This window comes from Haliaeetus leucocephalus, unplaced genomic scaffold (genome assembly GCF_000737465.1).
Source record: "Haliaeetus leucocephalus isolate CR32 unplaced genomic scaffold, Haliaeetus_leucocephalus-4.0 Scaffold932, whole genome shotgun sequence".
Classification (NCBI taxonomy): domain Eukaryota; kingdom Metazoa; phylum Chordata; class Aves; order Accipitriformes; family Accipitridae; genus Haliaeetus; species Haliaeetus leucocephalus.
Window position 1 is genome coordinate 12,619,778 of NW_010973368.1, and position 19,093 is coordinate 12,638,870.

Sequence of the window (19,093 nt, forward strand, 5' to 3'; positions counted from 1 at the left end):
CTCACATATAACAGCAGAATAGCGGAATGTTTCTGCAGTTATTGCTGGCCGTAAATGCAAAATATATCCCCCTCATTTGAACAGGCTAGAAGAAAATCCCTGTTGTCAAACAAGTGGTGTCAGTGGCCACTGCAGAGCCTGGACTCCCTCCCTGCTGGAAGTATCTCATGGATATCAAGTGGGTTCCTGGAGGGAATCCAAGTGCAATCCAGGCCACAGTGATACACAGACATGGTGACTGAAGCCTAATTTTGGGCCATGTTTAAAAAAATGTTGCTACTGAAGCCAGTTTCTGGTTGGTTAAAAGATTACTCCTGATATTTTTGGTTAAATCAATCATCCTTAATCATTGTTTTAATTGGGATAAATTGAGGAACCATGCCTTTACCGGGAAGAGAAAGCAGCCTCACAAAGGCCTGTGTCCTCAGCCCATCGCCCCGGATCCGATACTCCAGGCCAGGTCCCAAGGAGGCTCAAGCGGCACCCACCGGGCTTGGGCTGTGCCCGGGCGTCACTCCTCCCGGCATTGACATTTCTGATCGGGAATGGCCGAGTGCTGACACCGGAGCTGCCTGAGGTTTGCCTCGGTGCTGGTGGTAAGGGAAGAAGGCGGCCCTGCCAGCAAAGGCAGAGGTGCACAGCCCCTTGCAGAGCCTCGGCACTTGTGGACCAGCCTACCCTGCGCTTGGCCCAGCCCAGCTGCAGGAGCAGGCTTGGTAAAGTTGCAAAAAGACACTTACAGTCACTTGGAAAACCCCTTGGTAAGTGAAAGCCATCACAGTTGGCCACCTCTCTGCAAGTGAGAAGCACAACAGCAGGTGAGCTCTCTGCTTTCTTCATCCAAGTGCTGCTGAGTGAACTTTCCCTGCTTCAGACGATGGACAGGCTCATGGAAAAAAACCCAAAGAGCTGGAGCTACGCATCACCCGGGAGAAAGGTCACTTCAGAGAGCAGGTGAGTGGGTTGCACAGAGGCCAGCCGGGGTCACGGGGAGGAAACGGGGACAGGGACAAAAGCAGCAGTGTCACTGGGAAGCTCCCAAAAGAAAAAGAGGATCTCCCAAAGGGATCTGTACCGGGCTGGAACCCTGCTCTCTCACCACAGGAGGAATGGCCTTTTCCGGGAACTTGGCAATCCTAGACTTGCTGCGGGGGGCCAGAAATTCACACAGGGCTTTTGTGCCCGGGCAGAGCCAGGAACAAGGCAGGCTGCTGTCAGCCACCCCACAGCAGGCGGCCCTGGCGGGAGGTGGGATTGCTGTCAAGCCTGGACACGAGGCAGGTGAGTAACAAACAGGCTTTGAGCACGGCCGGTGTGTGGCACTCCTCCGTGAGGAGCACGCGCAACCCCACGGTCAGCTGAACTGCCAGCGACTCGCCCTGCTCACCAAAGCACTCTGCCAAACGCGGTACCACCAGACCAGCAGCGTTACTGACAACACCAGCAATATCGCAGCAGCGGGCAGTGTCTTGCACAAGCAGCTGGGAACAGCTGAGATCCAAACTGTCCCTCAGCTTTACCAGCAAGTTACGAAGAGACTGGGAAAAAGCCACCGGATGCCACGCTTCAGTTTCCCCACAAAGAACAATATTTCTCCACCTCTCACATTTTCTCTGAAAGTTAATAGATACATTAAACAACTGAAATACTGGGGGTAAAGGTGCTAAAAAGGGTTATATATCAGCAGCTGCACATGCACCTATGCATGCGTGGTATGCACATTGCACAAAGCATTGCTAGTCTCGTCTTGCTGCCGGTCTGTAACACTAACAGCAGTGGATTAGGCTGCTTTTAGGTGATCTGACAACAGACAGGATATAAAGCCAGGACAGGGAGACTTGTACTTCTTGCCTGAGATATGTCACAACATGTTCTTCAAAGCTGATCTTCTCAGGGTTCAGCTCCTGGGAATGTAAACCTGAGGAGCTGAGTATCATTGGAGAAAGCCACAGAGCACACAGTCTGCTAGGATAAATAAATCCACTTGGAGACTGCCTAAGTTTAGCTATATATGGACATTTCCAGAAAGTGAGAACTGCAATGGTTTTTCCATCAATATTTCAAGGGCTTTCTCCAGCCTCTCCCAAAGCCCTGTATTAAAGTGGTCTAGCAGAATAATCCTGTCTTAACAGAGAGATAACAGAGACACAGAGAAGTTCTTGGTCAGAGGAGGCACCAGGGAAAAGGCCAAGAACAGCGTCCAAAGACAGTTCCCAAGCTGTTACAGCTTTGGGTCTAACTCTGAACTTTGCCTCAGCTCTCAGTCTTCAGTCAAAATCCTGGCCCTACTGAGACAAGACAAATTATTTTACCTTGCAAAAATAAAGAGGAAGGAGGCAATCTGTTCAGCTTATGGTCTCAAAACCCAGATCGTGGACCTAGTCTGCATCTATATGCATTTTATAGCAAGGGCAGGAAATCCTGAAGGTAGGATATGTTAATAACAATAAATAATCCCAGTACTGTCCAAGACTAGTTAATGGGGTACAGAAACAGACTCCTTTCTTCACTTTTTCTGATCCGCTCTGCCTGCATTCCTGGCTACAGTGTGTGCCTGCAAGGGGCAGCACAGCCCCAGGATGAGACTATGATGAGAGCACAGGCTGAGGAAAGCAGAGCTGTAGACTCAGATCCTGTAGGTTAGGAGGGGACCTGAGGCAATTAATGGTTTCCCGCAGAGGAATTCTCTCCTTTCATCACCAGGATTCACTTCTGAAAAAATTCTTGTCATACACTTAGTGACACAGCCTGGTGAATCTGGAAAGTTGTAGACTGGTTTTGGAGACTAGATTCAGTGCAAGATGCTATGAAGAAGGTACAAAACAAGCTACCGGTGGGCAATGGTGGAATAATACAATGTGGTGAGAAAAAGTGGAAAGCATTCACATGGCACTATTTTAGATTAATGTACTGCTGCTTCAACAAATTAAGATTGCTAACCTCAGCATCAGGCTAGCTGGTTTTCTTAACTAATTCTTCTTCTAATGCTCTTTTTCATTTGTTTTCCCTGCACATTCAAGCTTCGTAAAAATAGATGTAACTGCTGTATAATGGAAACACACTGGTAATAAAAACCATTGACATTACAGTGGTTGTGCTGGGAATGAGTGGGATCAATGTATATTTTGATGCACTCTGATTCAGGGCATCCACTTTGAAATTAGTGTAGTCCCTTCTTCTCTGGGAGAAAGAAGGGGTTACAAAATGGAGAGAGTATTACATACCGAATCACCGTGGGAATGGTGATGAGTGATGCTACTGGAATCACTCACAGTGCACAAACCACATCGGGATACTTCAGAGGCTTTTCAGTGTGATGCAGTGGGGCTCAGAGGCATTTGGCCTCTTGGTTTCCTCACACTAGCTCCTCATTCCATCCAGCTCACTTTGCCTATGGGGTTTACACTAGTCTCTTGAAATTCCCCCTGAACCTGGAGCCAAATAAGGCTGTGCTGAGTCTGGCCCTCACCCCCCTCCCCTCAGTGCACACAGCCCCCTCCCCAGGCCATTATTCAGGGGCTGACACCAGCCGGCAGCTCCAAGAGCACCGGCAGCCAAAAGAGGAGAGTGGGGTGCAATCGTCTTTCACTAATCCTCCTTCCTACACTCCCTCCCCGATGGCAATCCAACCCTGGGGGGCTCCTCAGCTCTGGGATGGAAGAGGTAGAGGAGGGCATCAGGAGCAGAGGATCTCCAGGGCCAGATGATGTGAGCAGGAATGGAGGAGCAAGAAATGTCAGGATGCAAACCCAGCATGGCAGATCCCATGGCAGTACTTTGGTACTGGTCAGTAAACACACACACTGCACTGTGTTGTCACAGTGTCCATCACTCTGTAGATGATTTATTACCTATAAAACACAGGGGCTCTACAGACTTATGCCTGGTGAGCGTCTTGCCCAAGATTTCCAATGTTGTAACAGCACGTTCCATTCACAGCTCTCCTGCAGGCTGCCAAATCTCTATACTAGAACAAGCTTGCTGGAAAACACTACCAAATTGGCAAGGAAGCATGTGACACTGCTTTGCACGAGGCTGCAGTGAACCAAGCCCCTGGCTTCTCCCTCACACCAGTCTGAACAGGAGAGCTGGTTGCTAAAGTTTTGTTTCCTAAGAGTCACTGAATTTGACACTCCTAAGTGACTCACCAGCTGATGAAGCTAGGGGCACTCATTGCAGGCAGCATCAAGTTCCTTCAGATCTAGCCTCAAACTCATCTTTTGTCTCTGTCCAAAGGTAGCATCAGTTTTAATAGCTCTGGCATCAAACCACTCCTCAAGACCAGCCCTCCTTGAGTCACCAAGAAGTATCCAACTAGTAAAAGCCCTATGGGAGAGCAGCTGACTACTGTTCATGCCCTGTGCTTATTGCCAAACTCAGCAAGGAGTGGCACTGGTGCCAAAGATGCTAACCTTTAGGACAGGTAGGCAAACGGGGGTAAAAGCTAGCACTGGTGCCTCGGCTGGCAGATGTGGAGCTGGGCCCAGAGCCCAAGAGTGCAGACTCACACATGCTCTCCAAAATGTTCCACCGCTGTGCTGCAGATCCTGCTCCCTTCCCGCCTTGTGAATCCCAAGCTCCACCCCGGGCAGCTGCCGAAGCAGGGCTTGGTGCTGCCTCCACCTCGCCTTTGCCCAGGCCCTGCCGTGAAAAGTAATTTGGACCTATCAACCTGAGGACAGGGAAAGAGCCTCAGATTCTTTTCTAATCACCATGCCATTGATAAGAGATGAACACGGTGTCCCTGTGCTGCAGCGCTTTAAAAAAATCAGTGACTGCTGCTCTGCTCTGCTCTGGGGCTGGCTGCGTGTAGGGCTGGGAGCCGGTGGCCCTGGTTCCTTGGTGGAAACACCACCTCCCTTCAATCCCAAATCCACTGCCCAAGCTACAGGAAGGTAAGGGAGATCACGCAAACTCTTTCCATAATGTCGCTAGCAGCAATCTTTAGGTAATACCTTACAGTGAGTGTGGGGTTTTTGAGCAAAGGGAACCAAGTATCCAGCTCTGGGATCAGGTCCCTCTTCACAGGTCTTTTTTTGGCTAAATCATGCTAAATAGCTGACGTGGGACACTGGGGACTTGAACCTGCATTTCTCAGTTCCCAGCAGCGCATTCCTCTCACAAGAGGCACTGTATTGTCACATGCATTTCAAACCCCCTCTCAATCTGGAAAGCCGCTAGCAGGGAGCAATGTAATACCATTGCCCGAAACAGAATAATCCCACCTTCATATCAACGTGGCTGTCCCTTAAAGCCACATGGAGATGGGAACTCATGGTGCCAAGAACCTGGATAGGCACTTGCTGGTGAGAGGCTTGTCTCTGGTCCCCCCATGCTCTCCAGGGAGGGTGCAGCAGAGATGGCTCTTCATCCAAAGCACAAGACAGTGAGCTGGATAGGACCGGGCTGCTCACTGGACTGCCCTGGATGACGTTTTGTATGAAAATTGCCTTCTGCTCACACAGAGGATGAGAAAAATACCTTTTCTCCAGCTGGTACCACAGCCCCATATCTATCCAGTCAGTCCATTGGAAAACAAATAGCAATTGTTTATTCTTTCAGAAAAGTGTGATGTAGCAGTTCACTGACTCAGTCACCCCAGATTCTGCTAAGTTCCACATTTCAGATTTTTTAATGATTTTCTGATACTATAGTTACTACTTATAGTGCTGCTGTACAGTTAAAGACCCCAAATGAACCAGTACCCCCATGGGCTGTACAGGTATAAAAAAACCCCAAAACAAAACCACCCCACCTGTGCTCATCTGGAGGACATGGATTGTCCTTTGGTGTTGAAGGCTCAATTCAATAGTACTTGGAAGCTGATAGTGTTTGATAAATAGGAATTATCAAAGCTCAGTTCACAGCCTAGAAACCTTTAAAAGACATCCCCTTTACAACAAACTACTGTACAACAAACCCAGGACAAAGTCAGAACAACAACCGACAGCAAACTGAGTTGTACAGTAAGATGAAGAAGAAAATAAGAAAGTGTTTAAAGGCCTGAGGAAGGCAAGTGTTTTTGTTGCTGATGTGTTAAGAGAAATGATTGAAGAACAGTTTATGCATGTGAAAACATGACCCCAGTAACTCTGTCCAGGTCAGTCAGCTGAGGGGCAGTGTGCTCTGCTGATGGAAGGGACAGCCAGCACCACAGAGCTCTGCAAGGCTTCATTTACCGTGGGTAGTATCATGGGTATCTTACGTGATCAGCTTCACTGGGACTTAAAAATGTGACTGGGTACACCCTACTCATTCTGGCTGCCTCTGCCCATCTGCTGGCACCCTCTCTTTTCTCCTAGCATCCTTGCCCAAGACTGCTGCATGGGTCTCACCTCCCATGTTTATCACTGCGGATAAAGCCAGCTTCGTGCAGATGAAAGGACAAAGCAGCAGTCCCACAGAGAAGGCTGCCATGCACCAGTCTGGGAGTGAATCTTGTTAACAGAACCACTGCTAATAGGCACTGCTAATGCTGAAACTGCTTCTGAATGAAAACAAGACTTTCCAAAAATGTGGGTTTTGATAGAAAATGTAACTGCCCTTTGAGATACTACAACAGATATGTAAATACCTAAAAAATGAAAGTCACGGGGTCTTTAGACTAGACTAAAGGTCAGGGCTTCCCAGGGTGAGGACGCTGAAGGGTCATCTCAGGATCCCAGCCCTACGATGAGAATGACAGCTGCAAATGTAAAATGCGACTTTTAGGAGGCATTACAGCTCCTGTTTTGACTGCAGTCTTTCATGGTTTTGGAAATTAAGTCAGAATTTTCCACTGAATGAGACATTTCCATTTCAGCAACAATTTCCCTCGCTTCCCCTCTCCTACCAAAATGTGTCAAAGGATTTCAGCTAAAACTGTAAACTGCTGCATATCATTTTTGTTTCCTTATTCTTTTCTTCAGGCCACCCTGAATCCCTTTTCTATAAGAAAACCAAATGTTTGAAGTTGCTGTGGTCTTTGTTTCTGTGACAGGCCTACGAGGGCAGAATGGTGCCCACGCTGGACTTGGTTCCTCTGGCATAAATCAGAAGCACTGACAATTACATGGACAAAACTCAGAAACATCTCATTCCTCCTCTTTGCACCTTTGTTTAGCCTGTGCAGTGTGTAAAATGCAACCAATTTCACTGGCCCCAAGCAGCTCTGGGTGCAGGGCAGCGGCAACCAAGTGCTGCTATTCCTCACCTGCAGTTCCCCACTGTCTTATTCCAGCTCCCATGGAGATTTCTGCCTTCAGCTGCTCATCGTTGCCCACTGGATGGACATGCTGTTGATGCTAGCCCAGCTTATCTGGGCTGAAGAGGGATCACCAGACTCCCAGCCCTCCGCTCCCCTTCCCCACCGGGCATCCCCCAGCAGAAGAGGTGGTTCTGCAGCTATACCCACCATGGAGAACCCGTCTCAGAAAGGACATGAGCAGGTGCATTTGCTGCTGGAGCAATTCAAAGGGGATTCAGCACAACTGAAAAGGAGACCCATTCCGTGATTTATCATTGGTCACAGTCAGTTTAGAGCCATAGTTTTTCTCCAGCAGCCAGCCAGAATCTGTAGAGAGAAAGTAAATGGTGACCCTGCTGAGGCTTGTAGTTGTTTACTTGGCAAGAGGAAGGGAGGAAAGAGGGGAGAGGGATGGGGAGAGCAGGACCATCCAGATCCTGAACTAACGACTGGCCTCTCTACAGGGAACAAACAGCTTTGCTGGGAATTCGGAAAAGATCTTGCTTAGCATCAAAATTTCACATCTCGGGCAATGGAAGAAAGCAGTAACCAAAGCTTGGGCAGCACAGCTTATCTGACTGGTTATGCCACATTTTTATCTTCTTTCCCTAAAACAGGATCATGCAAGCAACCGCTCATTTTCTGCTCTCTACATGAAAGGGTTGTTTCTCGTTTAATAGATCATTGGCAGAAGCTGGTAGGTCTGAAATCTCCAGACTGCTTTATGATGTGAAAAGACACAAGTTAAAAGAAGAATTAGACTTTTCCAGGCTCTGGCAAAGCTGTTTGTTTTTAGTGTGGGCCTCAGGAGGATGGCAAGGTTATTTGTAGAAAGTTTGCATTAATGTTGTGTAGGTTCTCTCCCATGCCACTGCTACCGAGCCTATTTCCAGAATTAACCCCATTTTACAGTGAGCAGTAGCTACATTCCATGTTGGTACACAGAAATCAATACACTTCTGAATCAGAGAAGTGTTTAACAATGCTATTAAGAAACCACTGAATGCTGGCTTTACCAGTTCAGTGAAATGGGGATATAATGGGGCATCAGTACCATTCCAGCTGTGTTACATCTGGATGGATGCTTTGAACTTTTTCTTTCCTCTGAAAGTCAGGAGGACTGTCGTGACCTAAGATGTGGTCTTCCCTTCCCTGAGAACAATAGCTTGCATGGTTCAGTTTAGGATATATTGGTGACTTGGGATACATTGGGATAAAAATGCATAATGCAGAAATGCAAAGCAGGCATGTTACTTATAAAGTGCTTCCTATATCACATAGTTATCCATATTATAGCAGAGTAAGCTTACTGCCTTATACAGTGGAAGTAATTGTGCTGACTTAAAACTGCTGATTTGGAGAGCTAATTGACTGGTCGTATTTAAACTCTATTGCAAAAACTGAACAACAACTTCAAGTTAAAATCTTACGTTCAAAAAAATGAAGTGGCCACAGTCTTTGGGAGCAATTAAGCAACAGCACAAAAGAAAAAAGTGTAAAAGAATATTAATGGAATATTAAGGCTAATCCACTAAGGCTTCTGAAAAACTGCAGAAGCTTTGCAGTTAAGACACTTGCAGTAACCAGACTGTTAGTAATGGTAAATTCACACCACCGCCTCGGAAGCCTGCCTTCCTTAGTATAACTGGTTGCAGGAAGAGGACTCGTCCATACAGATGGTGGCATTGCCAGCTTCCAAGGTGCCTGGAATAGCTAAGTGGAGAAGCGCCTTTTGGATATCCCGGAGAATAGCAGTGAGATGATGAGAACAGCAAATACATGGTGCTAAGGACTGTGTTCCTAAAGGACTAGAAAGCCTGGATAGGAACATCAGTTAACCTCAGATCAGCCAAATTAAGGTAGAACAAAATAATGCATTTACTGGTAAAAGAGGCAATGGTCTAACTGATAAATTTTTACTGAAGCTGAGGCAGTTTGACAGGTTGTGGCTGCAGCACAAGTGCTCCTGACACCCACCCTGGGGCTGATGGATTCTGACATGCCAGCAGGTCTGCCCCAGCGTGGGGATTTCGGGAGCCTCCTGCAGCTGCTTGGGGCACTGGCAGATGCTGTTAGCAGTGGAACTACAAGTGTATCAGTTCCAGCCAGCCATGCCACAGACTGCGGAGGCTTCTGTTTGCTGGAAATTCAGAAAAATGTTGGTTTTCACCCAATTTGGATCAAACCCAGCTTTTTTTATAAAAAAACTAAAGATTTCCCACGACCTCTCACTTTTTGGTTGGCTCTGCTTACTACCTGCACACATAGTGCTTCATGCAGGGACCCTATCCTGGAGAGAGGTCAAAGGCATACAGTAATATACAGAATACCAAGCCCAAGATCCAAGACAGAGACAAATACAGATTTGGTTCAAACCAAGCAATTAAAATCTTGTTTTATACTGTTGAAACTTAATCTGAAGCTCACTCATTATTAGAGCAATGGGGTCAAACACTTGAAGTTTTATATTTTTTAAGCAAGACTGATTTTGTTAAGTGAGTATAAAAAGCCATCAAGAATGTTGAAATCATAAACAAGATTTTGTATAGTGTCTATCAATTTAATTACTTAATGGAAAAGGCAGCAAGAAGACTGTGTTTTATTTTTACACTAATAAAAAGGCGTCAGCTAGTGAGATAGCAATCTGATGAAGCTGTATCTATTTCCAAAACTATCTGCTTAAAAAAAGAGTTTGTATTCATGAAGCAAGATCATCATCCTCAAAAGAGATTTTTTTCCCATCACGTACTGTGTTCTGCGTAGAACAACCATATCTCTTCCACCCAAAATATATTCTCCAGGGACAAGGGAAAGAGAAGGAAAGGAATGGGAAGAGAATAGGATAAAAATCAGTCTCTCATGAAGTACACCAGACATGAAGAATCTTGTGTTTCAAAGATTACTCCAGTCTCTAATTTCTGGGATCAGTGCGAGACCTCTATGGTGGACTGATTAACCTACATCTTCCTGTTGCCAGTTGTTGGGTTTTTTTGCAATATTCCTTCTCAACAGCTGCTTCTGACCGCTGTCAGAGATGGAAGCTGGTCTACTGCTGCAATCCACAACAGCAATTCCTGCATTTCACAAATCAGCCTATTGCCAAACGGCTGCATGCCCTCAGCAGCTACAGAATTGGTACATGTGTATCTCATTAAAACAAGATACTTATCATATCAACATTATAGGATTAAACATGTGTAATCGTAGTTCAGTTCAGTTTCCTAGCTGAAGAAGCATCTTTGTGTTATTTGACTGTCACTCAGTGAATGTGTTAGAGAGAATTAAATCTGGATAGTGTTTGATGTTAAGGATTGCATTAAATCCAGCCTACTTTTGATTCATACTCTCACCCCTTCATAGGAACATGAGCAGGAACTGAAAACTTTAAGTAGGGCTTCTGCCCTACGAACTGGGAAAACTACTGAAAACATTGAATACTGACAGCAAAAAAGTACTGACTGATTTACTCTCAGGCAACAGAAGTACATAAAACTGAATACGAGCACTGACTGTATAAAAGCTTATGAAGCTCAAGAGTAACAATTAAGACCAAGTATCTGGTAGATTCCTCTTAAATTTAATATCCTCCATATTTGTAACAGTCATGACTTGAATCTAGCAGCTTCCCATATTTTTGCAACCTTGCTGCAGCTCAGTCATCCCACAAAAGGGTTCTTGTAACTCTCGAACAGGCTTTCCAGGACTGCAGTGTGAGACTAAGTGAAGAAGTGGGAATCCCTAAATCATTGTTTGCTGAAAAATGGGAGCATTTATCAGGTGCAAGCAGACGTTGTACTTGCTCTATTTGTTTCACGCTTTTTATGGCCTGGCTTCTTCCACTGTCAGTGTTTAGAGGAAGACCAAGAAACTAAAGCCAGGAGAGGGCAGGTGCTGTGGGCAGCATCCCCTGCTGTCTTTCATGGTTGTGCCTAATGCCCCAGAGGGACATGGGGACTTGGCTGGAGAGCCCATCCTGACAGCTTTTCCCTGGGTTTGTACTTTTGCAGGCACCAGCAGAACTTGAGCAAACTGGGATCCAGCTGCTTCAGCTTCTTGGGGGAAGCCCACCAGAGGGTAGCAATGCCACCTCTGGGTCATACCTGTGGATATCCACCCCCAAGATGTGCTTGGCAAACAGCCCCACTGCACGCACCCAGTGCACCCACGCAATTAGGAGTCTATAGAGTGTAAGTACCAATGAGTGATGTATCTGAGCGAGATTTCCGAAAAAAAGAAACCCACAAGAGGTGTCTGCTGAGGCCACTGACCAATAAAAGTGTGGAGAGTTAAAATACCCTTGTTTCAGGCAGGAGGCAGATGGGGAAAACAATCCAGAAGTGCTGTGTCCGGACAGCTTTGGAACGGTAACAGGGGTTTGTTCATCTGAGTACAAAGGACAACTGTGATCACCTTCATCTCCGGGACTGAACGTACACAGACCAACATGAGTGCACAAGAGCAAAACGGATGCAAAAGACAGCATTTAAGCGAGGCTAAAGTCTAGCTGCTTCATGTTCTTGGTGCTGAGAGAAACGAGTTACCAAAATAAAGGAAGTTTGGGCAAGTAAAAGGGGCTGTGCAAATACCCAATGCTCCTCATTTCCCCCGCGAGCCTCAAAGAGGAACATTTACGGATACATAAACTTGGCCCGCGACACCTCTTGCCGAGGCTAACGAAGCAGAGGGTATCAATCACAGCGACGGTTCACAATTACTCTGGTAATTACAAGGTCCCAGTCCCTTCCGTCTGCCGCCCGCCGCTTGCCGTGCAGCGGCCCCGCTTCGGCCCCCGGGAGAGGGGAGGGTGCCCGAGGCTCAGCCCAGCCCAGCCCAGCCCAGCCCAGCCCAGCCCAGCCTCCCTCCCGCTTTGCAAGTGCTTCTGTGCCATCTAGCGTCCCTTCGGCCTCACTACCGAAACGTCCCGCTTGGAGCAGCCCATGGTTGTGATAAAGACATTCTGGAAAGTCATTAGTTGGCTAATTGCTAATAACTTTAGCTGGGTAAAGATACACCTGAGAAGGAAGAATCACAAAGTCTATTGCATCCATAGGCACACAATCGTCAAGTCCTTAAACACTAGGGAGAGACGAACACAGGGAAGATGCTTCTGCCCATCTCTTTTCCTGTTACCTACAAAAAGAAAGTGCTGTAGTTTTGCCCTCTGAGAACTATGCAATGAAATTCAACTCAGAAAGCGTTCAAAACTCCATCAATGTCTTTTTACATACTTCAAAGCACTTGGATGTTTCCCTCTTGAGAGAAAACACAAAGGTCCATTAAAACTGATGTTGCAGTTGTTATTCCAGAGGTAAATCAAGCATGATGTGCCTTAATATGTTTGCCTTTTCTCTAATTAATAAGCCTCTATTTAATCACAGCTTTCATAAGCCTCTATTCAGACAGGTCTGCATGAGAATGATGGCCTCTGCTTATCAGAGCCCACAAAACCCTTACTCACCTATTGGCAGCGAACAGGATCTTCAGTACAAGATGCCAAAACTACGTGTGACCAGAAGAGAGCGAAGGAAAAAAGGCATCTTTGGTGTTGGTGGTTCCTGCTGTAGCAGAGAATTTTGTAAGGATCATCTAGATGTTTTAATCTAAAAAGTCACCACACACACAGAGGAAGGAAAAAAAAACCCCAACACTAAATCACCCCCCCCCAACCCACCAATTCCAGTTAGTCTAAATTTTACTATAACTGTTTAAGCGAGACAACAGAGTTTTGATTTTTTTTTTCCAAGCCAATAGAAATAATAGAGCATTTTATCTGACATCGCATCTGCATGGCTTCAGAAGACACAAAAAAGGCTTAAGGATTACAGAAAAGTCCTTCCCTGATGTTTGCAGAGCATCGGTACGCTCCCTGAAATACGGAACCTGCTGCCTCCTGCAGGGGCCAGGGTACTGGCCTGGGCAGGCCTTTGACCTGTTCACACAAGGTGTCCGTGAGCTCTGCCTAACACGTGCAAAACAGGAGAGTCACTTGCTAAGTAAAACTCCTGCAAACGGCACTGACGTTTTGATGGGAACCTAAAAGCATATCAAAGCTGCTACACACAACAGCCTGAAATATCTTTAATGCCATGTGATGCTTTTAGTACGGCTGAAAAAAACCAGACGGCACAGCCAGGCTGCTGTGTTTAGGGCTCGAGCAGCTGAACACAGCATTAAGGCAGTGAGTAACGTGCAGCAGAGGTGCTGAAGACGAGCACCCCTGCCCGATGCGCCTCCAGGCGATGCCGCAGCACGGCTGGTGGCTGCAGCTCTGTTCTACCAACAGCCAGACGGATCAGCGGCTTGGCCAGAAACTCCTTCCTGTAGAGAAACAAGCCAAGGAGCAACAGCCAGTTGCAGAAAATGGGACAAAATGTGGGCAAAGGTAATACTCTGAGAAATCAGCAAGACTCCAGGAAATTTTCCTACTTGTATACAGCTGTGGCCAGTGGAGCATGAAGTAGAGCAGAAACAAGCCCCAATGTCCCAGAAAAGCCCCTCCTCTCTCTTTTTGTGTCAATGTTTTGGTCTGTCCCAAGTCTTCCCCCAGTTCTGTTCCTCTTTGCCGCGGTGAGGTGGAGGTAGGTGCCAGCAGAGGCCAGCTCTGACACAGAGCTGTCACCAGTGGGAGGGTGACGGGAGGAGCAGTCGGCATTTCGCTCCGCTCAGCGGCAAGGTATGCTAGCTGTACAGGGGAGGAAACATGGCAGGTCTCTGCAATATAAATAGCTATTGCGTTAACGTTGGATTAACAGGAAGAAAGGCCAAGCTTAGGGCCTCTCTTAGCTCCCCTTAGCATGCTCTTGCATGCTTGGGAAAAGGGTTATTGAAGAGGCTCTTTCCAGAGAGGAGCCGACAGGCAGGTACAGAGGATTTTGCTTGGAAGAGGAAGACACTGAAGGGAAATGCACCACCCGGACTAGGAATCCCCTAGCATTAGTGGCTTAAATTCAAACAGCAATGTCCTATTGTGAATTTTTTAAAAAATACCATGTTAACAAGAGACATTTTAACAACTTAGATGTTTGCTCCGTTATTGTTTCCATGAAGTGAATTATCAGGAATGTAGTTACTGTGAGTATTTATTGTCTTTCAGGAACTCTTCTTGTCTTCTCAATCACTGCAATGCAACAACACCTGGCAAGACTTGGGTTTAGTGCAAAAGCTGAATAAATAAATATGCAGAAAACTGCAAATGTAGAAAGAAGAGAGGGATTGATAGGGATTTATATTGAGCCATGGTAAGAACCAACAACAGACAGAGTAACAACTCATGTTCTGTTATTGTGATAATGCCTAGGAAACTGGGGCAGAAAGGTGGGGTGGTAACTACAGCCAGTGGTGAGGGACTTGGGAGATATGATACTGAACCAGAACTGAGAGAAGAGCAAGGCGCTTCCTTTCATCTTACCATATTTCAGTTCCTTCTTGCAAGGAGGAGGTAGGAGTCCACAAGCAGAATAACAACTGCTCACAGAAGCATCACTCTCATTAAGTTTTCTTCATGGGACAAAACAGTATCTCCATAAGAGACCTCTGTGTGCAACTAATATGGGAGTTAATCACTGTACCAGCTTATCTCTCAATTTATCCACTGCTACAATGTGCTGTGCACTTTATAATCCAACAGCAAAGTGAGTTTATTTACTTAAAATTCAGTGCTGGTTAGGGAAAAATGTACTATCAGATTTGCCAGGATGGATAAAGCCAATGGCTACAGCAGAGAGACCTGTTTACTTCTCACAACAGCAGCAGCCTTTTGAATTTGAAGGTTTCCTTCAAGAGCCTGAGAAAAGTTTTTGAAGTATCGTGGCATTTTTGTGCAAGGGGCACACGAACACAATGCCTGATATCCACCCTTCACCAGATAAAGCCAGAATTCTTTTAATGTTTTGAGAAAGATGCCTGTCTACCTCCTAGACACTGCAGCCTGCTGAACTCCCGGGGTTTTAAAATGACAAATGGTTTGACACTCAAATGGGCTCAGGCTTACGGGACTTGGACAATCTTTTGCTTGATGCTTGTTAAGCAACCAGCACAGAGAAGCCCAGTCCGCACCCAGCAGCTCTGGCTGTATTAATAGTATTGGATCAGTAACTAATGAGAGCTGTCAGGAACTGGCAAGCACCACTTGTAAAGCTGTCACTCGAATCCAGTTCCCCCCCAACACTCTAAGGTATTTAATCAGTTTTTCTAAATGAGTGTTTACTTTTCACATTAACTCATCTGAAAAGTTATGCTGATAGCTTAAAAAACAAAGCAGAGAGGGAGAACATGTAGTTCTAGCAATTGCAAAGTCACAGAATTTTTTTTTCTTGAACTCCCTCCTCCCTAACTCCTCCGCTTTGGCTGTCTGGTAGAGCAAAGCACATTTACCAGCCCTGTGTGTACCTGTGCATTAGTCCTCTATTGGGGAAATGATGCCATGTATTCAAAAGCCTGCCTTGCTTTTCAGGGCATATAAAATAGTCAGAAATATAAGTATGCTAAAGAGCAGGAATGTTTATTTATGGCATTGTTTGCCCAGCAGTGGAACCAGTGTCTCATGGCTGTTTGGTTTTGCACTGTAACCCAGCTCTGGGAGGCTGTAATTCATCACAAACTGAATTCTGGTTTAACCCTCTGTCTATGAGGAACAGTTTAATTAAAATGCAGGAATAACAAAGACAGCTTCCACTGACATACAGCAGATAAACCTTTCTCAGTCAGACTGATGCCTTACAAGAGGCAGTTTTCCTAGTCTAGGTTTTGGTTTGGTTTTTTTTTTGTTTTTTTTTAAATAATAAAGCATTCCAGTGTAATGAAGTATAATGGAAAATGCAAACATTTACTTCATTGCAAGCAGAAAGCTGCCCCTGGCTATTAGTAACACCCAGACTTTCGTGTACAGAAAAGTGCTGGGATAAATGATGGTACTCTTTTAAAATAAAACATTTCCTGAGAAATGTTACTCAATGCTTATTTTTGTGCTGTCATTGATCAGATTTTAAATAGGAGAAAACAACATAGAATTTCAACTTGATAAAACTGTCCTGGTTTTTATGCTCCAAATATCAGGTCTTGATTCCCTTCTTTTCCTTTTTTTTTTGCCAACAAACCACTGTCATTTTTGTTGTCCTTGGGTGGCAAATAGGACGAAGAAAGGTAAGTCAGTCTCAGGGATCCTGTTCCAAGGCTTAAAGGAAGGTACATTATTTTGGCTGAGATTTAGTTGAGATTGAACACTGAGATTTTCTTGTTCCTTTTGAAATGATGTGATGACAACATTTTCTCACATTTATTTATCATTTGGTAAATGTGTACTTCATTTCTTTAATGAATGAGACAACTCCTGGGGGTTGAGCTAATGACAATACTTTTTCTTACATAAATATATGTAGTTGCATTAGCTAAAAGCTAGGTTACATTGTGTATGTGTATACATATATAATTGAATGATGTACTAGAAAATAGACTTTTTAAAACTTCTGTGATGAGAGGGACATACTTTCCAATCATGTTTTTCCATGTATATATGTGCAAGAATAATTTTTTTCCAGCTGGACCTTAGGAGATTTTGAGAACTTAGGAAAACAAAGAAAAAAATAGTGAGAAATATTTCAGCAAATTTAATTCTCACAAATTTTTTAACTTGCCAAGAAAACCACACTGTGAGGTCATCTCAGAACTGAGAGGATGGAAATGACCTCACTTGAGCCAGCTTAGAAGTAACAACTGTAAGAAACAGTCTGAAATGACTGCACTTTATACCTTGCCCCTTACAGCACTGTTATTACCAATACTGGTACAGAAATCTAATAGGGTTATATTCCTGTGTTATAGAAGAAACTTGATTAACTGTTCTTCTCTCTGAATAGCCTCGTTTAGCATTAGCAGCTTAGCGCTAGTAGCTAAAGCAGTTGAAGCCTTAGGCCACAAGAGCTGACTGAGAGTAAAATTTTTGGTAAAACTAATGCTGTTAACACAGAACTAGCTGAATCCAGCAGATGTGAGCAGAATGAAGAAGATAAGGACCAAGGAAACAATTCCAAGACAATGATGTACCTTCAGAAGAAGGCCAGCCCAGCGACAGTGAAAACCAAGAAATCAAGAGAACACCAACCAGAATTAAGTGACTGGACTGGGGGATCGAGTGCTGGGTGGTACGGGTATAATTGAGGGGTGGGATCTGCGGTAGGGGTCCCTCTCCAGAGGCACCCAGCTCGAGTTGTAACCTGAGAAATAATAAAAGAGGAATTGGAAACCTCACTTGGACTTCACATTAATCAGAGGGATCCTAGGGTCAGACCCGCTTATGCTGGCTAGCGTGCATAAATCTGTAACACCTGTCAATACTAAAATTGCTTATACTGGTACAGGTACTCCCATGGGGAAAGGAAAATAAACTCTACTCCTATAAAAGCATCCACACTACTGATTAGACTGATATAATTACACCAATAATAAAAGAACATCAGAACTCTAATTAACCCTGCGGTACTAAAGCCCCTGTGCACTTTGCAGTGCCCTTTTTCCTTTTCCAACCCAGGATTTGGGTCTGTGTTCTGTAAGTACAGCCCCCACCTACAGAAATTAGGCAGTTTGTACCACCTAAAGTTGGTTGCTCTGGAAACAGGCTACAATTTCTTCCAGCTTCACAGCAAGAGCTGCTGAACTCCAAGACAAACAAGCAAAGCAGCTCTGTTCACTTGCTTCCCCAGGCTAATGAACTCCCCTCAGGAGTCACAGATTATTTTCCTCTTTCTTACGCACTCTGCAAGGCCAACCCCAGGAGGAGCTTTTGATTGACTTCAGAAAACACTGACGCCTTAAAGTACCTTTCACAAAAGGAACCTGGAATGGGAAATCTCACACAGGTCAGAAAAATACCAGACAACATCTGCCTGAGTATCAGAAGGGGGCATGGAAGGGATCTATAGAGGGTTACAGCATCAGGACCATTTCCTAAAAGACAGTCCTTCTGTCTGGTGCCTCCTTTCTTCTCCCCAATCCTATGACCTCTGACAACATCCTACTTCTCTGCAAGGACTATTGGATAGTACTTACATATTATTGCTGGCTACATTATCGGTCTGTTACCAGTCACCCAACCCATGGACTTCTGAGCTCCTTCCTTCACCAAGCCACTCAAACAACCTGGAATTGCTCAGGCACTCAAAACGCACCCTGCTAGCACAGGACAAAGCAGTGAGTGTTTTAACACCCAAGAAAACACAGTGTTTCTTACCAGATCTTCCTCCTGGTGCCAGGCAGTATGAGGCAAGATCATCAGAAAGTGTCCTTTTCCTATCTTCCTTCCCCCTTAGGGACCTGGATACACAGACTGACTGTGGTAAGCATGTAGTACCCAGCCCTTTCTCAGTAAGGTGCAAATAACCTCCCCTGTGCCCCATGGCCAGCCGTGTGCCCAGGCTGCTGGCATACGGCAAGGCAGCACTCCAGCTTCTGCTTTGCTAACTTACTGTTTTATTAACATGCAGGGGAGGAAAAAGAAAAGGCATGGGGAATGTCAGGAAACTTTGCTGTCCAGCATGTGAGATCCTGCCCAAACAATCTCCTCAGCAGATGTCTTAAACTACAAGGACTTTTCCTTCTCTTGATAGGCGTATGGCAGACCAGGAACTCTGCGGCAAGGATGAGGTCAACTGGCCCCACGTGGTCACAAAATAAAAATGAAGACTCAGAAGCTGTTTGGTTTTCAGTTTTCTGTTATATAGTACTGGTTGTTCTGTACCAGCTTGGCCCCTACCAACACTGCTGAACTCATGCTTTTATTAATCTACTTGGAAGTTGCTGTGACAGCCTAAATAGACTTAATTAGTCCTTTAATTAATGGGTATTTTAGCAGACATAAGCTGCCACAGAACACAC